The following is a 22,736-nucleotide window of genomic DNA, read 5'->3' on the forward strand; positions in this document are numbered from 1 at the left end:
GCCGAGTCAATAATGGAGGCTGTAGTACACTGTGCTTGGCCATCCCAGGAGGCCGAGTATGTGCCTGTGCTGATAATCAACTTTTAGATGAAAATGGGACCAATTGCATATGTAAGTGTCTTTTCATGTTACACTCATGGTTTATTTGTGCCTTTTTGACAAATAATAGCAGATGAAACCAAAGGAATTAAAATCAAACTTGGAAAGAGAAATTCAGATAATAACTTAGGTATAATTAGACTATAAATAATTAAAGGAATTAATATCTAATATACAAATGAATAATGATAATAATGCAGTTTAGCTGAGTTTCCTGGCACTGCTGCATCGATCTTTTGCTGTGCTGTGCTTTGCTCGGTCACTAAGTTGTAGCTCACTCTTTGCGACCCCATGGACTGTAGCCCCCCAGGCTCTTCTGTTCACGGGAATTCTCCAGCCAAGAATACTGGAGTGGGTTGCCATGCCCTCCTCCAGTAATCAAACCAGGGTCTCCTGTATTGCAGGCAGATTCTCCACCAGCTGAGCTACCAGGGAAGCATCTAGCTTAGTAAAAGTTAAAAATAATTATATGCCACAGAAGAAAATATTTCTGGAAATTGTTAGGGATCCTCACCATCAGTAACTGTAACTGCATATAAATGAAAAATCTATCTATAATGTCATCATTGAACAATAAACTACTAGGGCATTTCAAGGTGTATCATCCAGTATAAGAATCCAGCAACTATTACCTATGATTATTATCAGTAGTAGAAATAATAATAACTTCTATGATATATAGTTATAAGGATCCACATCAAAACACCCTAGTAGTTTATTGTTCAATAATGGCATTATAAATAGATATAGCTTTAGAAATCAACATTTTTATTATTTTATCCACATCTTTTCTTCTCTAAAAGAAATAATATTGCAGATTAGTTGAAATCTTCTTTATTGCACTTGCTACTTAATGACCAAACAAAATTTGTCTTCAAAATTCTAGAAATGTTCTTTATAACTAGAGAATATTTTGATCTAATATACTTCAGAAAACAAATATGAATTTATCCATGGGCAAGGTTTTTTTTTTCCCCCATTATTAATAGAATTTTTAAAATTGCCTATATAAGACACTGCCTGTAGGAAATAGTTCTCTAAGGTGTACTTCCTTTGATTCATCAGATGGTATCCCTCCCTTTGTTCAGTGATATTATTTAGTAATTTCTGTTTGGTTGTTGTTTGCTTACATCAGAAGAGAAGAGATCTACCAAGACCTATAGTTTGGGAACAGACAGGTATTAAATATTGCTCTGAACAGCAGAAAGTCTGTCCAGTTGCCTGGTATATTAAATCTTATCTTAGTTGTTGGGATAAATGGTATGATTCATGTGTATCTTTCTCAGTTTGATTTCTAGCATAGATCCTTCTAAGACTATTCTTCTGGTACAAAATGGGATTCTATGCTACTTTAGCTGGATGACTTTGCCATTAGAACAGATGAAATGCACACACACAGAGGCACATGCATACAAAGATAGTAACCTTTGTGGATCTTCACCAGGTCCATTCCTGCCTTTGTTCTGCCCCAAGAATTCCTCTCAAAGATGAAAAGTAGCACTGCAGTGTCTCCTTTTTATGGTCACCACAGACCTTACTGTCAGTACTGGAGGAGCAAAGGGCGTTTCATTCCACCTAAAGATAGATGAGCTTATTCAGTTTCAACTGGAATAACTTGAGAGGCTTCTCAGTGAATATCAAATCTCATCTTCTTGGTCTTGAAAAAAGTCAAAATTCAGTAAGGATAGTGTCAATAAAATGATCAAGAGGCTGATTTCTCAGTAATCTTAAGAGTTTTTATTTTCATCTTTGTTTTCATCGTGGGTAATTGGAAGGAAAGTGTATACATCAGGTACTAATAACTAGATGACTTTTTAAACTTTAAAGTTTCTAATTAGCTCTTTAATTTTTAATTGTGTAAACTATGATATTATGTATTATTTGCCTCTCTATTTCCTTTATTCTTATCCCCCATTAAAAATTATGGATTCCTTATGTGTTGGCATGGAGAAGGGAATGGCAACCCACTCCAGTACTCTTGCCTGGAAAATCCCAAGGATGGAGGAGCCTGGTAGGTAGGCTACAGTCCATGGGGTCGTGAAGAGTCGGACACGGCTGAGTGACTTCACTTTCACTTTTATGCATTGGAGAAGGAAATGACAACCCACTCCAGTGTTCTTGCCTGGAGAATCCCAGGGACGGGGGAGCCTGGTGGGCTGCTGTATATGGGGTCGCACAGAGTTGGACACAACTGAAGTGACTTAGGAGCAGCAGTATGTGTTGGCATATCTATACCTATATTGATATTGATATATATAAAAGATTTATCACTGGGTTATCTCTGTATACGGAGAAGGCAATGGCACCCCACTCCAGTACTCTTGCCTGGAAAATCCCATGGACGGAGGAGGCTGAAAGGCTGCAGTCCATGGGGTCGCTGAGGGTCGGACACGACTGAGTGACTTCACTTTCACTTTTCACTTTCATGCATTGGAGAAGGAAATGGCAACCCACTCCAGTGTTCTTGCCTGGAGGATCCCAGGGACAGGGGGGCCTGGTGGGCTGCCGTCTATGGGGTCGCACAGAGTCGGACACAACTGAAGCGACTTAGCAGCAGTATCTCTGTATAAATAAAAATTAGGTAACTTTTTGTTTGTAAGGAAATACTATGCACAATGTTGGTAATTTAGCTGATGTTAAGAGATTTTATATGATAGTTTATATGTGACTATACATATGGTGAAAGTTAAAGGAGATTACTGTGAGACTATTGGTGTATTTTAATATTTATAATTCATGGATGAGGTAACTCCAATTCAATTAAAGGGGATAGAATTAGTATTTTTATCTATAGATGTTATACTAAACAATGTTAAATCATAAAAGCAGGTGACTATTTGAGAATTTGTTACTGCATCGGAAGTTTAAAATTTTACTAGATTTTTCATATGGCATGAAACTTATCTCGATTCTTTTCTAATGTAATGGGGAAAATTAAGAGAAATATTATAGTAACTAATTTATTGCAAAAAACTTAAAGTGTGTTTATATAAATTATTCCAGTTTCTATTAATTTATTAACAAATTTTTTATAAAGATAATTTAGCCTTAGTTTGCAGATGAGGAAATTAAAGTTTGAAAGGACACAAATACATGGAGTTCATGGTTGCAGACTGTAAGGCAAGACAAGTATCAGTGTGTCACTAACCTCTCTTTAATGCTCATTCCTCTGGGCTTCTGACTTAGTTTAGGCCAGATTACAGACTTGTTATTCAACTGGAATAACATTTTAACTGGCTTTCAATATTAATCTGTAGCAAAACAAAAATACATGCTGCAATCATTGAGATATGATCTTCCTGGTTTTAGTCATCCTCACTGAACTGGCATCAAATGAACAAAAACCCATTGGCAGATGGTCAGGCCAGAATTAGACACCAGTGGTTGTTTCTCAATGAACTTGTGCCAGAAAGCAATGCCAGAGGAGGCATTCATCCAACAGAAAAAATATTGGTATGCTACATGGTTGATTAAGGATGCATTCTAATGCCATGCCTGGAAGGAATTAAGAATGAGAGTAGGCTGGGCTCTTCGTTTTTGTGAGCCTCCTGTGTCATGGTCAAATCTTACAATTAGAAATGAGACCTGGTTTAGTGTAGTAACTGGAAACTTACTGCCCTGTAGAAGCATATGTAAAACCAGTTGATTACTGATTAAGTGAGTTTATTTCTTTTTAATTTATCTTGATGACTTTGAAGGGAAAAATCACAACATAGAAAATTAATAAATGAGAACATGAGTAATACCAAGAAAGTAAGATAAGCTCCTAAAAAAATGATAGTCACTATTTTTTTTTTCAAAATAACATAATAATTTTGTCTAGAGTATTGAGACAATAGCACAGTAATTATTTAAACGCCTCTTTTGTGGCCTGGAAAAAAAAATAAAAAGAATAGAACTTTCCAATATGCCTTACCCAAGAGATCAACTTAAACATTGACCAAAATATTGGTCATCCAAGGGTAGCATTGCACAATTATATGTCAGTGGTACTCTGTGACCTTCTTCACCTTCTGGAGCACCAGATATATTCCTCTGTCAAAAACAGTGCTCTGCTATGGCTCAGCCATTTATCTGTTCAGCTGTGACAAGCCTTATGTTCTAGGATATATGCAATCTAATGTGTAGTAAAAAGTTTAAGGCAGTAAAAAGTTTAGAAGCCTCATCCAGATGAATATTTATGGCCTCCTGTGCATAGGAACTCACAGAAGATTATGTACCACTTAGGTTGGCTGCTCAGAAGACCACTCTATCTAATGAAAGGTCATCCTGCTATGATAAGGAGAAAATTCAAAAACCATAGCAGCATTTTTCACACTGCCTTCCTATATGGGCAGGCTTACACAGAGTCATTCAGCAAACTACAACTTCCAAGTTTTCTTTTAGGTTTTTCTCTTCCCCTATTCAAATCAAGGAATAGTTAGAAATGGTGTACTCCCAAAATGCCAAAAAAAAAAAAAAAAAATCTGTTAAGCAAATAAACATATCCTAATGTGAAACATACAAGAACAATTGAGAAATTGTACTATATTTTTATCTTAGACTAATGGTTTTATTACTAATTAATCATAAGTTTGGTATAATCAACAGCAAAACATTAATTGAGAGAGGAGTAAAAGCTAGTTTAGAATAGATTACCACGATGGGGTTGAAGAGAAGAAAAGCAAAATTAGAAACATAGAAACTTGTTCTTGGGCACCAAAGCTTATTAAACCAAGGTCAGGACCATATGTATTAAATTCAAACACTGAACTGAAGTCCAAATATATGATTTAAAACTAAAATAATTAAAAGTTTATTAGTAAGCTTTCTTCATTTACTTCTTTATGATCTGGACATTAATACTATCAATCATTCTACCAGTTTTTACCAAAGAAAAGAGTTAATTCTGGGGTGCATATTTCCCTTGCAGTTTATTGATGGGTCGTGCAGAGACCTTCTAATTCCACTGCTCTAGCAGCAGGTATCATAGGATGTGTGAAAACTGGCAGCTCCTTGCCAGGCATGTCATGATTCATGTCATTTTATTTTCAAAGCCAAAATTAAAGGATTGTTTCTTACTTTTCCAGGTTTCTTACTAGTGAGATAATGTTATAATATTTTTACTGGAAGTGACCCTGACAGTAGAATTATAGGTTTTGAATCAGTTTTCAAATTCAAGTACAACTCTGAAGCTAAGATTACAAGTATACTGTCTGTTAATATGCTGAAAGTAATTCATGGTTGTGCCTAAATACCCAAGTGCAACATGGGTTCCATCACATTAAGCCTTGGAACAAAGTGGCATGGATGGTGGAACTTTTCCTGTATGTTTTGGTTATGGGGAGAACTTTATCGCTCTTTCTTTCTAGTTACATATCTTTTTTTTTTTTTTTCCCCCTTTAAACTAACTCTGTTCACATTCTCGGGTGATAGAACATTAATTGCTGAGCCAGTTGAAGTTGTAATGTATTTATTGAAGTATTAAAGTATTTATTCAATCTCCAGAGATAGAATATCTCACTGTAATAATGGCTGTAATATAGAATCATCAGCCTCTGTTAATTCCAGGAAGTCAGGCAATAAGTATTTTTGAACATTTCTTCTGTACCTGGTTCTATTCTAGGCATTTTTTGTTCTGTAATATGTGACATTGTCCTTCATATAGTCAAAAATCTTGTGAAAACACAAGATATGTGAACGTTACTTATAAAATAATGCCTTTGTAGAAGTTTGTGCAAGGTGTACAGAATAATGGTCTTATTTTTTAATGGAAGCTATTCACTCTCTTAATTGATGCTAGATGTACTTGCTTCATCATCATGTTGATTCTTGCAAGATTTGGTAGATTGCCTGGCCATCAGTTTGGGTTATTTGGTAGATAATGTTGCTACCCAGTTCCACAGGTAGGTGAATGCTAAGAAAAAGACCACATTTTGGAATGTCTAAATTGCTATCTTATCCATATTATCACCTATCACATTAGATTTTAATGTGATAATGGGCATTGTGGGCTCAAAGATGACCTGTCTTTTATCATTATGTCCTGAACAAACCTAGTCAGCATTGATAACATGATTTCTTGTGATATAACTACTGATTACATCTGAAAGGTGTGGGTTAGGGCTGAGTACAGTAATGATGCCAAATGCCCTGGGAGATATTGGAAATTAGAACTCAACATCTTAAAAAAAATCTTTATGATTATGAAGAGTCTGAAAGTTTACCCACATTGCCAACTAACATGTTAACCCACCAGAGTTTCATAGATTTAGACAAAAGACATGCAATTCCTGGATCAGGCAGAAACGATTTTATTAATCAAAGCAGGTCACTAAGTTGCACATTCACTTTGGTTCTCCTTGCTCCATCCCACCTCCACGTCATATGAAGACTAGGCCCAGAGAGGCCAGGTAGAGGTGGCACACAGAATGTGTTTGTACCACAGATGAAGAACTCTTGAGCTTAAAAGTCTGCTAGAAAATCTACCCAACCTTTGCTCTGAAGAGAGATATTATCTTTTATTATCCTGGTTAAGGAGCAAACCTGCTCTCTATTCTAAAAGGAAGCACCATTTGTATCTTCCGAGGCTGTTAGCTATTTAAACATCCTTGAAAAAATAGTCCAGAAAGAAGCTGACACAAGACATGTAGAAACACGAAGAAGAAATGCCTGTCCAACAAATTATAGGGCTTAGAAGAATTGTAGACAAACTTTTAAATGTCAAAAATATTCGTATATGTTTAATATGTGTCATTATAGATATAAGTGATACCTAACTGCTGTTACAAGTGATTACTCATATGTATTAATGACATTGATATAAATAATTATCAGAAGCAGTAAATACAAAAGTTAAATTATCTCAGGAGGTAAGCTCTACTGTCTTTCAAGCAATTATCCTTAACCTATCATGAAAAATAAAAATGTAGCCTTTGTAATCTGTTTTTGAAAAGTGCCAACTGTATATGAGCAAACATCATTTTAAAATAACTGACTACCCACATATATATGAAACTGTGTTTAAAACAAGTTTAGAAATTATTCCTGTTTTCATTCATTCCATAATGATCTAATTATCGGTTGAAAGCATTTGAACCTTAAGTGGACTTAAAGACCTTGTCTCTAAATTGATTATGTTAAAGAGTATTTAATTTGGAAATATCAATTTTCTAGGATAGTTTGTCTTTCCCTAGACAAATTAAACTTCTTTAATATAGATATAATTTTTCAGAAGCAAGTATGATTTCACTCTTGTCTATGGATATTTTTGATCATTCCTTAAAACTGTGAATTAAGTTATTTGATCAAAGATCATGTAAAAACATCTTTTAAATTAGGGAGATTTTTATCAGTTGAAATCAATCATTTCTTGTTTTCTGCAATCTTCAAGCTGTGAGACAACAGAATTGACTATTTCTTTTGACATGATTTAAGAAAATCTTAAACCTGAACTCAAGTAGGGAAGAAAACTGATTACATCTCCAATCAGGTTTTTTGTCCCATAGGGAAAAAACATTAATTCTGAGAGACTATTGACTATTAGGCTTAATAATTATAAAATAGAAATTAATCAAGCTACTAGTTCCAGTTCTAAGTTGGACTTATGTAGAGTCAAAAGAAGGAACTATACCACCCTCAAAGATCTTAAGATCTAACCAAGCAGACAAAGTTCAAAATAAGAGGAATTTGCATGTTGTCAGTGATCCGTTCTAGAGATTCTGAGAGAAAAGCTAAATCCTAGAGATGGTCAGATGCATCCCACATTATACCTCCATTTTGTCATGATTCCCATCCTCATTCCTAGTTGCTACTATAAAAGTTACCCTGGGATTGAGTAAGGGACCCAGTGACCTGCCATTTTTGTTTTTATTTATTGTCATTTCCCTGAGATGTGTTCTCTTTTTTCCTTGCTCTCTTTATACATACATATATATGTGTGTGTATATATGTGTGTGTGTGTGTGTGGTCATGCCTGGTGGCTCAGTCTCCAGTATTCTTGCCTGGAAAATCCCATGGACAGAGGAGCCTGGTGGGATACAGTCCATGGGGTTGCAAAAGAATTGGACACACACAAAACAACTACACACACACACACACACACACATAATATACACACATGCATACATATGCATGCATATATATACATTTATATGAATATGTACCTATATATTCTTTTAAAAATTGTTACTTTCAAGTGACTTTATGCAATGGCAGCATTAAAGAAATTGCTTCTTCTGCATTTTGTTATTGAGAAAGATTAAACAAGGAGGAAAAATTACTGTTAGGTCCTATATACAAAGTCCGCTTTTGTGAGAGGGAACAGAAAATACACGATTATCTTTGATCTCATTAAATGTTTCACTCACCACACTGACTGTATGTTTCACCCTTAAGACCTTAGTATTTTTAAAAAGACCTTAAATGAGAATCTGGATTATATGGGACAGTTTTCCATTCTCTACCCCATGCACCCACATGCCTTGTGTCTTGTTGCCTCACTCTCTGAAGCAGATTCTTTGCAGCTGTGGTTCAGTGCTGTGTTTCCTCTTTCATTCTTTGCCTCAGGGAAAATACAAGGGTTAAAGGGTTAAAAGAGTGTTCTGGAAATGCCACATATGTTTTCTTAATACCCCTTATTATTGAAGTCCACATAGGTTTTCTGACAGTTCATCAATGTGAACCAGCTACCCCAAATAAAATTTAAAGCCATTAGATCTAGAATGGAAAAACTGGCTTCTGTTTCTTCTAGTAATAAGCCACTTTTTTATGTAATTCAGTGTCTTTTTCAGTCAATGAAATACAGATCATTTACTTTAGCTGTCATCACATTCCCTTCAGTTTTAAGATTCTACTGAATCCACTCAGAGAAGTGGGCTACTACAGTAGCCCTTTCAATATGTGAATAAATCCCAATTAATGGAATTTCTGACATTTGATTAGAGAATATGGAATATATGATAAAAACACTCCAAAGAATCTGGATGTATAATGAGATTGTTTTGGTTAACTTAAAATTTCCGTAAATATTTAACCAGATCTGTTTTATTTTTTTTTTTTACACTTTCAGACCAGTGATATAAACATAACCATCAATGCTGTGTGCTATTCCCTTGTCTTTTCACTTTAATTAGTTTTTGATGTATTTATGTGTGAAAAGTAAAAGTGTTAGTAGCTCAGTCATGTATGACTCTAAAGGTTGAGATAATAAAATTCTTTGCCATGCCTTCAGTTAAGCTTCTGAATGAAAGTTCTTTAAAAAGTAAAACTACAAACAACAAAAATATAAGATGGTATTTTATCATTGTTGTTATTATTATTTTGGTGATATTTGCTTAAAATGAATCTCCACAATTCTTGTGGAATAATTATTGTTGGAAAAACTTAAAATTTTCTCATTTCCAGCGATGGTTGCCTTTACAATGCTTTCATTATTTTATGTGAAATGCAATTAAATCAATATGTTATTATTATACAAAATTATCTTTTAATGCATTGAAAATATCCAGTATTGCTTATATACCTTGTTTGTTTGTTTTTAAACCCTAGTTAATCCTGGAGAAGTATTGCCTCAGATATGTAAAGCTGGAGAATTTCGCTGCAGAAACAGACACTGTATCCAAGCTCGATGGAAATGTGATGGTGATGATGACTGTCTAGATGGAAGTGATGAAGATTCACTCAGTTGCTGTAGGTTCTCCTACAAGTTATATTAATACGTGCTGAGTTTTTGAGTGTGTGAACTATTAAAGCAGTCTGGGGGAGAATATCTAAAATTATCATTAATGCAAATTGAACTGTTTTTTCTTTTTTCCCAGTCATCATTTTGTATAGACGTTAGACCTAGATGACCTTCTTTGTATACCTTTAAAGCACAATTTTTCTTATCCTTCCACATCTTTAAATATTACCATTTTGGTTGCTTCAGAAATTCTTTTCTTTCCTGTTTTGTGCCATCAGCACCACCATACCATTGTTGGAAGGTTGCTCCAGGAGACCCCTTCAGATCTCTGAATTTAAAGATGTGAAAACTCAATTTAAACTCCCCCAAGGCAGAATTACTCATAAAGAAGGTCACGGTCCACTCCATTGCTCCTTGGCAACAGAGGCTTGGAGATGGTCCAAGGAAACAGACATGTGTTGGGAACATGTTATTACCTAACTTCATTGGCTCAGTTCATAGTAGGAGGCACATATGGGACACTCAGATTATTAAGGAAGTTAAATGTTTGATTTCTCCCCTTGCCTTCTGTTTAGCTCGTCTTCATTTGTGGCAATAGGAATAGTTTCATGTTTCTCATAGGGATCAGGGAATGACCCACACATGTAGAGGAAAACAATTTGAGAAGCAGATTAAATAAACTTTTGAAAATATATTTGATTCGAATCATTACCTTAGTGTTGTTGAAAGATATAAAATATTTCATATGGAGAGAGGTATATGTTGGACATATTTATCTTTAGTCTTTTCATTTGACTTAGATACATTATTTTTAAAAAGAAAATGATTATTTTTCAATTAATGACTTTTAAGTTAAAGAGGCTGAACTGATTTAGAGTTTTTTGGCAATCCTCCATTTTCCTTTTTTTTTAAAATATCAAGAATATAAAGATGAAGTTTTAAAGATTCTTTGTTAAGAATGAGCAAAATTGGTCTGAGCACCTGTAATATGAATTTGGGCACAAATTCTTAACATATGGACTTTAAAAATTATTTTCAAAGTTTATAAAATATATAATAAAATAAATTTAATTAATATATAAGTATAATATTACATTCCAAATATTCAACATTATGTACTTATTTTCAATCATATTAATATTAATATTTATACTCTAAATTGTGCTGCAAATAAAATGTTAAATATTAAATTGATACAACCAGCCCAAAATTTTGAAGTGGGAGGAGAATTTCATCTAAAGATAAAGGGTGTTTTCTTCCTCTTCTTTTTAACACAAACAATATGTTATTTATTGATTAGATTGTCTCATTCTTCATGACTCTAATGTTTATTCATGGTTGCAATGAATGCTCCCTATGTATCAACTCCCTGCATAGTCACAGTGCCTGTGCAGAGCAGAGGTGTTCCATTACAGTATTTAGGAATTAATCCTATAGGTTCATGTTCTGCATGATTGTTTTTTTCACCAACTCACAAGCTAATTTCCTCCAGGAGTATAAGGGACATTACATTTGCACTGTTAATTGTAGTATTAAAATTCCTAGTCTGTATTGTTCATTATTTTTAGCACTTATTTATCCCCTCATCCAAGCCTACACCATGGGCTTTTCCTGGCATCTTCTATTTTATGTATAGTTGGTGGTGGTTTAGTCGCTAAGTTGTGTCCAACTCTTGTGACCCCATGGACTGTAGCCTGCTGGGCTCTTCTGTCCATGGGATTCTCCAGGCAAGAATACTGGAGTGATTGCCATTTCCTTCTCCAATTTTATGTATAGTCTGTATTCAATTCTAGTCTTTCACTAGTCTTCCCTTAACTAAAGCCCACTTTCCATACTTCTTCCAGATTAATAGCAATGTAATCTTGTTACTTCAATAACTGGATAATCAGAAAGTTAAATTCTAAAATCCATTAACTCTCATATAAAGTACTTCATGTTATGTCATTTTTGGCTTTAAATGTCTATCATGTTTCTACTTACCCTCTTTGTCTTTATCAAGTGGAACTACTTATAAATCTCTAAAACTTTTCTTTTCCTTCTCTTTTTGTCTTCAGTGACATTGCATTCTCTGTTCCCAGTTATGAATTTCACCACAGTTTACCACTATCTCCACAGGGAAGTCTTTTTTGTATACTAGCCATCTCTTTTCTCAATACCGCCCACTTGAGTTAAACATCTCTTGGATATTCTTTTATTATGGTAGTTGCAAAACCATATTGCAACTTCATGCTTATTTATTTGATGCATCTATAAATGAATATGAGGGGACACATTAATTTGTAGCATCTTTGTAGTCTCAGTGTCTAGCACAGTAGCTAGCACATGGATAAATGAATGACTGAGTCAGAGGGGCAAAGTAAAATTAAACATCTCTGGTCACCTTCCAGCAACATGGTGTCTTCTTTAAACATTGCAATGATTCTGCTGTTGCTAAGTTGCTTCAGTGGTGTCCGACTCTGTGCGACCCCATACACGGCAGGCCATCAGGCTCTCCCATCCCTGGGATTCTCCAGGCAAGAACACTGGAGTGGGTTGCCATTTCCTTCTCCATTGCATGAAAGTGAAAAGTGAAAGTGAAGTCGCTCAGTCATGTCCGACTCTTAGCGACCCCATGGACTGCAGCCTACCAGGCTCCTCCATCCATGGGATTTTCCAGGCAAGAGTACTGGAGTAGGGTGCCATTGCCTTCTCCAGCAATGATTCTAAGCAGCATTATATTCTTGGGATCCCATAGTTAATATATCAGCACTGCATAATTAATTTCAGGAGTTTATTTTAGATTGCAAGTACTCATAAGCTTCAACCTTGAATTCTGTTATCATTTTAGTTCTCAACTCCAAATCACAAGACAATGATTGTATTTGGTCCTCCTTTTTAACCTTGCATTTATAACATTGTGAAAATAGCAAAGGTTTCTGATCAAGCTTCTGTAAAGTGCTTATGCATAATGTTAGTACTTGAAAATGTTGACCCTCTAATATATTGGATGACTTTTATCCTCCTGAGCAGCTATTCTTGTTAAAGTCCCTAAAGTGAATAGAAAATGTTAATCACACGTAAATAACAGAAAACATAAGGCCTTTTCCTCACATTTATTTACTATGCACAAAAGAGAACTTCTGAAAAGTGATAAAAACTGCTTCATCACTATGACTACTTTAAATAAATAGTGTTTTGTAGAAACTGACTAGAAAGGAATATATTTGCTATGCAACAGCATGATAAATTGGCTATTTTTTCAAATTCTAAATAGAACTAATACCAACATGTATTTTTATCATACAGAAGTGCAACTACTGGGCACAAGGAAAATTACTTCAGAAAGAATGTAGAAATTATAAAACGGATACTGAAGAGCATGTCAAATCAGTTAGGAATTTAGACTCCAGAATGCAGGGGAAAAGATCACAGGAGGTAAACCTTAAATGGCCTCCTGCTGTGCTTAGATACTAGAGGTTTAATCCTTAGCTGTGGTCAGCTTCCCTTAGAGGGTGGATCATGTCAGCTGTGGTCAGCTTCCCTTAGAGGGTGGATCATGTCCTCGGTATATTTTGCGGCTTCACATTTATTTGTTTGTATTAGGGGAAAAGACTCATGATGATTATTGTCATTATTAGAATTACTCAGAATCTCCTATTTAGCACCAACTCCAGGTCACAAGTAATGCATTTTTCTCTAGAATTTTCCTTCTAGCCCCAGGAAACATTAAGCAAAACATAACACAATCAAGCTTATTTAATGTTTCAAGAAGTACTTGTGTAGATGTATGGTTTTAAAAAAAAGTATTTTTGATATATGATTAAGTTATTTGATACCTACTTGTTATGTTCCACATTAACATTTGAGGTTAACTTTATGTTTTTGGTAAAAAATCTGAAGCTAAATCACCTATTGTGATTAGGGATGAGAAAAGAGATAGTGATATAGTTGGTTTTTCTGAAGACTTGAAAAATGAATGTATTTCCTTGTATATGAACTTGAATTCCTTGATATTTTCTATACAACTACTACATTTTAACACAGCCTAGTGTATTATTATTTGGTATAAAATATGAGACATTGAATGACAGAAGATATAGATCAATTGTACTATAATATAATTACCATAAATTTTCCATATCTTTCCCTTAAAATAATTATAATTTTATCTAGTTTAAAATTATTAAATTTGCTTCTCCTCTTCCCCCCCCTTCCCACCCCAGACAATCATAGCTGTCCTGATGATCAATTTAAATGCAAGAATAATCGCTGTATCCCCAAGAGATGGCTTTGTGATGGAGCTAATGATTGTGGGAGTAATGAAGATGAATCCAATCAAACATGTTCAGGTAAAGGTTTGCTTGGATGTATACGTAATCTCTTCCACTCTTAGTCTTCATAAAGATGCCTGAAACTACGCTGAACTTTCCTAGTGATCATTGCAGTATGATCTGATTATTGCAGTAGCAAATGAATTCAGAGTTCGATGCCAAAAAGGCCAGAATACAAATTATCTTTTACTTATTCTTTGGGTATAACTCTGCTTTTCAAAGAAATTTGGCATATCATCCACGCAGGTTGACTGTCAATACACCACTTGGACAAAACTTGTCCCTGCTAGATTTTACTTGACAAAGGAGGGAGAGGTTTGTGAGTATGTTGTGATTTAGGCTATCTCACAAGGAGAATTATTATTATTTTTTTTAACCTTGAAACAATAATTTATATGTTTTTGTTTAGTCTTCTGTAGAATATCTCTGTAAATAGGTTTCTGTTCCTGGCATATTATTCATGTGCATTTTTTTTTTTTTAATTTTTAGAAATAAAATCCCAAGTCCGCTAAGCCTATTTATATTTCCATATAATTTATTGTATTGCAATAAATCTTTGAATCTGAAGCTAGATTCTCATTGAATAGAAATATACAGCTCATGGTACACATGAGGGCCAAAAAGATCGTTCTTTTTTTTTAATTTAAATTTATTTATTTTAATTAGAGGCTAATTACTTTACACTATTGTATTGGTTTTGCCATACATCAACATGAATCTGCCACAGGTGTACACATGTTCCCAATCCTGAACCCCACTCCCACATCCCTTCCCATACCATCCCTCTGGGTCATCCCAGTGCACCAGCCCCAAGCATCCTGTATCCTGCATCAAACCTGGACTGGCAATTCATTTCTTATATGATATTATACATGTTTCAATGCCATTCTCCCAAATCATCCCCCGGCTCCCTCTCCCACAGAGTCCAAAAGACTGTTATATATACATCTGTGTCTCTTTTGCTGTCTCGCATACAGGGTTATCATTACCATCTTTTAAAATTCCATATATATGTGTTCATATAAAAAGATCATTCTTAATCAGATAAGTGTTGAAAAATGATCCTGACTAGCAGCTGCCTAATGCTTCTCTTTAAACAATGAAAAAAGTCATATATTTAGTGACTCTTATTAATATGATCAGTATTTTATTAATCATTACATATACTGTTAAAATCTATCAACTACCTCACCTTTTCTCTTTGCAAAAGTAAGCCATACTAAATACAAATTATTATAATGCATTAGTGAAAACTGCAAAGGCAGCACATAGATAAAAGACCAAGAGGTCAAGAAGCCTGACTGTACTCTGGATTTTGAAACTGGCATTCTTGGGAAGACTTGTGCCTCCCTGTACCTCAATTCCCACATTTATTGCTTTCAACTCTGTAGAAGTATAAAATTTCCAGAGCTTTGCACCATGTACTAAATATCAGCAACAAGAATGAAATAGTCACCATTCTGTAATCCTAGCCTCCATTTTATATTCTTTTTTTTCCCCATGGTAATGTATTTACTGAGGATCCATGGGCTAGTCATTCTCCTGTCCCTTGATTAAAAGCTCGGTCTACTCTTTTAGAGCAACTGATTATTTTCAAGATATTTTATGTCTTTCATAAGGGTGTTTTGCCAAAAACTATCTAACAGAAAGGGACCTTTAGAGACCAGTTGGGCCTAGGCTCCTGCCTTCAAGTTTATTATTTTCATAGATGAGGTGGAAGAAGAGATTTGCCTTAACTCATCATTGGTAAGGATTTAGGAAAACTCACTTCATCTCTCTCCAGGGCCATTGCTCTTTTTAACGAACTATGTTATCTTGAGAATTAGCTAGAACTCTAGACTTGGTCAGTTTAATGTTTCCCAGGTCACTCTTAGAATATGACTGCAATTTACAATGAAGCATCTTTCTAAATTAGTGCAATTATTATTCTTTTATATTAAGATTCAACTCAGAGACTATATAGTATTACATCCTAAACAGATAGATCTGCTTTCACCTTAAATTAACAGGCATTGCTGTGTCACTTCATAATACCATGTCTTCTTCATTTCTATTTGATTTTTTAAAATCTGCTTGTTTCTACATGATTTTTAAAGAAGGATTTGGGATTGATTAGCTACTTACATCGAAAGAGTGAAAATGTTATGTATAAGAGCAAATAAAAAAATTAATCCTAATTAGTAAGATTTTTAAGACACTCCAGGCCTCAGTTCACTAGAAAATAAAATGCCACTTGCTTGCACCTCAAGTGCTACTTTAAGTGACAGCAGCTGAAGTCTGCTACTAACTATTAGGTCTTCTTGTCATATTTACGATAGCTACTATGGTCACCTTATGTCTTTCTAAATTGAAAAAAAAATACAAAGAGAAAAATAATTATGGCTTTTAGCTTTGGAAACTATGCTGTCATGTTACAATGTATTTCCATTTTGTTTTACCAAAATGAATAGGTCATTCAGGTCACTATCTTGGAAAAATATGGCAAATTCATTAAATGATTTCCCTGGTTGAGTTATTTCTCTACATTTCTAGATATAGATGTATACATGGATATGTATCCTAGATAAAATAATACGCATATGGGGATTATTTTGTAATTGAATCCACTATCCTGTAGCCTTTAGCAGTGTGACTACTTTATATTTAAATGAAAATTCTTTCCTATAACCAACCAATTTTGTATTATATTCTTTGGGATTTCTCCTCAGTGGATCTACTAATTCAGTAAATATCTATCATAGCATTGGAGATAGAATGAGGAAAAATACACAGTAATTTCTTTAAGAAGTTATGAGATAAGATGAAGAGAAAGACATTCAAAGAGTTCATTCCCATAGAACTAAGTTGACCCTCAAATAGAAGCACAAAAAGAGCTACTAATTAATCTTTGGCTCTCCTGGAAGTCCTACTAGAGGAGGGGATGTCTAAGCTAAGCCTTACCAAAAATAAATAAATAACTTAGAAAAATGTCTAAATAACAGTTTAAATCATTTAATTAGAAAATATAACCTGATAAGACCATGTGGTATTCACAATTAAAATGAAAAATTAGAACTCAAATATCACCAGAAATTTCAAAAAGCAGTGTTAACTCAAAATCTTATAACAATAAGCAATTCAGTGCCATTCATATGAAATATAAAAATACAAAAATGTTCTATATGTGCTTGTTGATTAACAAACATATAAAAATAGGAATAAAATACAGAGATTTAAAAAAAAAAACAAACTAAGGATAAAAATTACTTCTATGAAACAGAAAGGGAAATGTGACTGGGAAAGATTACATAAGGGACTTCAAATGTAAGTATAATACTTTTACTTAAATTAGAATCTGTAGCAAATGTAGAAAAAATTAAGATTTGATAGTTCTATAAGAAGACAAACAGATTTTAATGATATTTCCTATACTTTTCTAAGTGATGGAAATATTTGACTGAAAAAAATATATAAGTGATTGTGGAGGGTGAAGTCCTTAGAGGGTAGTGGGCAGTTGGAGAGAGAACCTGGAAGGGAAAAGGGGAACACAAAGGGGCAGAACAGAGCTGATAGGCAGGGTTTGGGAGTTGTTTTTCATCAACAACAACAGAGTTTTGTGTACTTTTGAGGGAGACCTAGAGACCAAAGATGAGAAGTTCAATTCAGTCGCTCAGTCATGACTGACTCTTTGTGACCCCATGAATCACAGCACACCAGGCCTCCCTGTCCATCACCAACTCCCAGAGTTCACTCAAACTCATGTGCATTGAGTCAGTGATGCCATCCAGCCATCTCATCCTCTGTTGTCCCCTTTGCCTCCTGCCCCCAATCCCTCCCAGCATCATGGTCTTTTCCAATGACCAATCAACTCTTCGCATGAGGTGGCCAAAGTATTGGAGTTTCAGCCTCAGCATCAGATCTTTCAATGAACACCCAAGACTGGTCTCCTTAAGATGGACTGGTTGGATCTCCTTGCAGTCCAAGGGACTCTCAAGAGTCTTCTCTAGCACCACAGTTCAAAAGCATCAATTCTTGGCATTCAGCTTTCTTCACAGTCCAACTCTTACATCCATACATGACCACTGGAATAACCATAACCTTGACTAGACTGACCTTTTTTGGCAAAGTAATATCTCTACTTTTTAATATGCTATCTAGGTTGGTCATAACTTTCCTTCCAAGGAGTAAGCATCTTTTAATGGCAAACCAATTCAGTATTCTTGCCTTGAGAACCCCATGAACAGTATGAAAAGGCAAAGTGATAGGATACTGAAAGAGGAACTCCCCAGGTCAGTAGGTGTCCAATATGCTACTGGAGATCAGTGGAGAAATAACTCCAGAAAAAATGAAGGGATGGAGCCAAAGTAAAATCAATATCCAGCTGTGGACGTGACTGGTAATAGAAGCAAGGTCCGATGCTGTAAAGAGCAATATTGCATAGGAACCTGGAATGTCAGGTCCATGAATCAAGGCAAATTGGAAGTGGTCAAACAAGAGATGGCAAGAGTGAATGTCGACATTCTAGGAATCAGCGAACTCAAATGGACTGGAATGGGTGACTTTAACTCAGATGACCATTATATCTACTACTGCGGGCAGGAATCCCTCAGAATAAAGGGAGTAGCCATCATGGTCAACAAAAGAGTCTGAAATGCAGTACTTGGATGCAGTCTCAAAAATGACAGAATGATCTCTGTTCGTTTCCAAGGCAAACCATTCCATATCACAGTAATCCAAGTCTATGTCCCAACCAGTAATGCTGAAGTTGAATGGTTCTATGAAGACCTACAAGACCTTTTAGAACTAACACCCAAAAAAGATGTCCTTTTCAATATAGGGGACTTGAATGCAAAAGTAGGAAGTCAAGAAACATGTGAAGTAACAGGCAAATTTGGCTATAGAATACGGAATGAAGCATGGCAAAGGCTAATGGAGTTTTGCCAAGAGAACACACTGGTCATAGCAAACACCCTTTTCCAACAACACAAGAGAAGACTCTACACATGGACATCACCAGATGGTCTACACTGAAATCAGATTGATTATATTCTTTGCAGCCAAAGATGGAGAAACTATACAGTCAGCAAAAACCAGACCGGGAGCTGACTGTGGCTCAGATCATGAACTCTCATTGTCAAATTCAGACTTAAATTGAAGAAAGTAAGGAAAACCACTAAATCATTCAGGTATGACCTAAATCAAATCCCTTATGATTATACAGTGAAAGTGAGAAATAGATTTAAGGGACTAGATCTTATAGACAGAGTACCTGATGAACTATGGATGGAGGTACATGACATTGTACAGGAGACAGGGATCAAAACCATTCCCATGGAAAAGATGGAAAGTTGTTAGGTTAAAAAAAAAAGTTTCCCTGTAGTAACCATGATGATCCTTGGCTTCAAGCGTAGGCAGTGTCAGACCAGCTTTTTCCCACAGCATAGAGCTCTGGTTCAATGACATAATATTTATTCTCATATCCCACACAAATTTTAACTAAATTCAAACTAGACCAATAGGATTGTGTTAAGGAAACCTGATATATTTTTTAAAATCAGAATTATTTTTTTACAAGATAAATTGGAGAGTATATTTACATATGACGTAGATTTTGTTTAAATAGAATGCTTTGATACAGTGCAGATAAAGTTTAGGAACAATGTATCAAGCTCTGTCCTCCTCCCCCTCCTTGTTCCTATACACTGTGGGATTTCTCACTGCTGTATGACTGCAGGGGAAGCATCCTTAGTGATGGGTAGAAAAAATTCACATTTTGACAGTGAATTTCTGATTCACTGCTAAATAAACAGTTCCACTGAGGAGGTGTAAATTTCCTCTTCATTAGAGCAGAATTTGCTACAAAATTAGAGTCCTCTGGGGCTGCTCTGCTAATCTCACCTCCAAACTAATTTAGAATTGATGGAGACAAGAACTAAGAAAGTCAAGGTTGTGTCTTCTTGATACAAATCTAGTGATTAAAAGGTGATAATTTAGTCAATCTGATTATATCATATAGACAGTACTTGTAGATTTATGGAATGAAGCATTTTTCTTATCTAAAAATCTGTTAAATTTGCCTGGTAGACTAAGCAGATTATTTTCTCCATGATCAGAAAAGACAATGAATTCATATATTTTCAGGGCATAGTCTCCTTTTATCATAAGCCAGTAATTATTCTTTGAAATAAAGAGTCATAACAGTTGTGCAAGTTTCCTAGTTAAGGAGGTGATACACAAATTCCCATCACAATGTGAGATGTGTCCTAGGTGATGTGAGATAGGTATCTAGGAGTCCTTTCTCATTCTCCTCTCTAATCATTAGAGCAGTACTGGTGAAAGAAGAGAACCGGAGAAAACTGGTTAGAATTAAACATGAATGATTAGGAGAGTGACACAAGAGAATCGAATGGAAAAACATTGTATTGGAGATTATAATATAATCTCATTATGGGTCAATTAGAAGATTTAATGAAAATGAAACTATGTGATATCTTTTCTTCTTCAAAGCAAGAAAACCAGAAAAGTGGAAGGAATAAATGTGTAGTAAATGAGGGAGAAAAGGAGAGATTTAGAAAAAGAAATGTTGAGAGAACAAAAGAAAAGAGAAAGGCAGGGAGGGAGGAAGAAGGGAAGGAAAAAAAGAGGGAGGGAAAAAAAAAACAGGAGGAAGAGTGGAAAATAAAACTGTGTTATTCAGTTTCTCTTACAACTCAAAAGGTAAAAAGTATTTACTGTGATCAGTGAAATGATACAGAGACATGTAAGAGAAAAAGCTAATTATCTGTCTCACAGCTCTGTGCCTTCCTCTTCCCACCAACTTAAGTAATGCCAACATCTTCACACTTCTTTAGGCTAATGCAAATGTGGTTTTATTAAAATTACCTAGTGTTGACTTTTAAAAAAAAATGCAGAGTGTGAGAGTTGCAACTTACGTTTATTTGGGGCAAAATGAGGACTGCATCCTGGGAGACAGCTATAGCTCCTCAGATAGCTCTGAGAAACTGCTCCAAAGAGGCAAAGGGGAAAGATCAGTATATAGGTGATTTTGGTGAAGGGATAGTACATGTAATCAAGCACATATTTTTTCCAAAATGTTTCGACTAGTCTCATGAAGCTTTTGGTAGTCAAGAGAAGCAGTCACCACCATGAAGGATTTTAGTGGTTTTCTAGATATGAGGAGATACAAGAATTGGATTCATAAAATTGGCTCCTGAAAATGTCTAACTATCTGACTACCTATTCTGCCAGTTTTGCCCTGAGTACAGAGTGCCCTGTTTCTGATCTCTACCCTGAACTCTTTCATGGGGTGTTGAAGGTCAGCAGCTGCAGCAGCATATGAATTAATCCTTGTAGAGGTAGATAGCAAGTGCCAACTTGTAGTTGACACTAGGAACATTGTTGATTTACTCTAAATATTAGAGTAATTTTGCATAAAATCCATAAGGTTAACAAAATAAAGTAATGTAGGAATATTAAATCTTACCTTAAACTTTCAACATTGAAAACTTCAGAATCATACTTGTTTGTTGGGCGATCTAAAGTCTATTAATCTAAAACAGTTTACTTGTAAAAAAGGAAAAATCATATATGGTATAATGTATTTTAGATTCAGCACCCTTATCCACATAACCAAAGCCAAACACAGTGCAACACTTTTCTTGGTCTTTCTAATTAGAGTCACTGAGAATAGAAACACTATATCCAATCTAAGAAATCAAATCAAACATTTCATTTGTTTTTTCTCAAGTAATCTTCTAAATACTCACCAATAATGGATATACGTCTTTACAGAGCAAGTGCAGTTTTCTTAAAGAAAATTACTAGTATATGACTTTAAAGAAACTATTTTATGTGACTTCTTAAAGTCTGAGTTATGGAAACCCATTTTAGTGTGTTTGGATGACTTTGAACCACAGTCTATTTTATATAAGCCATTAGTATTAAAGTTCACAGGGTGTTCTGATGAAATAGGAACACACCTGTCTGTTTCTCAAGCCCAGGAAACAAGGGGATATCTATAAACCAAGCAATGTTCTCAGGTCATAGCTGCAGGAACTCAGACTCTAATTGTTCCTCAACTGTCAAATCTTCATCTAACACAAATATTAATAGGTCTGAGTGTCTCCTTCCCAATTTCCCCACTCCTTCCTTTTGTCTAATTAAAAGGAATGCTGGTATACTTGACAACATAGGAAAACAGATTTGTAGTTCAGAGTGTCAAAAGGGAAAATAAAACCAAACATTTAAAAATAAATATGTGACAAACTAAGGCCTGGAAGAAGAATTAGGAAGCTATATAGGCTCTCATGCTTTCAAAAGTTGATCTGATTATAATAGAAAAAGGCAATCAAATGCCTTATAGAACATAACCCCTTTACTGAATAATTTTAAACCACTGCCTTTGGCTAGCAAAGAAAGCAAGGTTTCCTGTGTGTGTTTCTTGAAATCCTTAAAAGAGCTCAAAGCAAAGTTCATTAATATATTTTGACTGAAAAGTTATACATTTTTGTATCACTACACTTAAAAGTAAGTTTAAAAAATCCATTTTAAGGCTAAATATATATTTTTAGAAAATATTTTCTGCATTCTTGATCCATACTTGAACTCATTTGTAGATCAAAAATAAATGCATTGAAAACGTTAGAGGACAAAGACAATTTTGACCCCATAATTAGAAACCAGTTACC

The 22,736-nt window shown here is 34.9% G+C and overlaps 1 long non-coding RNA gene across 1 annotated transcript; it reads left to right on the forward strand.

Moving 5' to 3' along the window:
- LOC133260488 (uncharacterized) lies at window positions 1-14,082 on the forward strand. The gene is made up of 3 exons (XR_009740834.1): window positions 1-111; window positions 9,628-9,768; window positions 13,963-14,082. It is a non-coding gene; the product is annotated as an uncharacterized LOC133260488 (long non-coding RNA).
- Window positions 14,083-22,736: the final 8,654 nt, after the last annotated feature.

The sequence above is a fragment of the Bos javanicus genome, chromosome 2, assembly GCF_032452875.1.
Source record: "Bos javanicus breed banteng chromosome 2, ARS-OSU_banteng_1.0, whole genome shotgun sequence".
Lineage (NCBI taxonomy): Eukaryota > Metazoa > Chordata > Mammalia > Artiodactyla > Bovidae > Bos > Bos javanicus.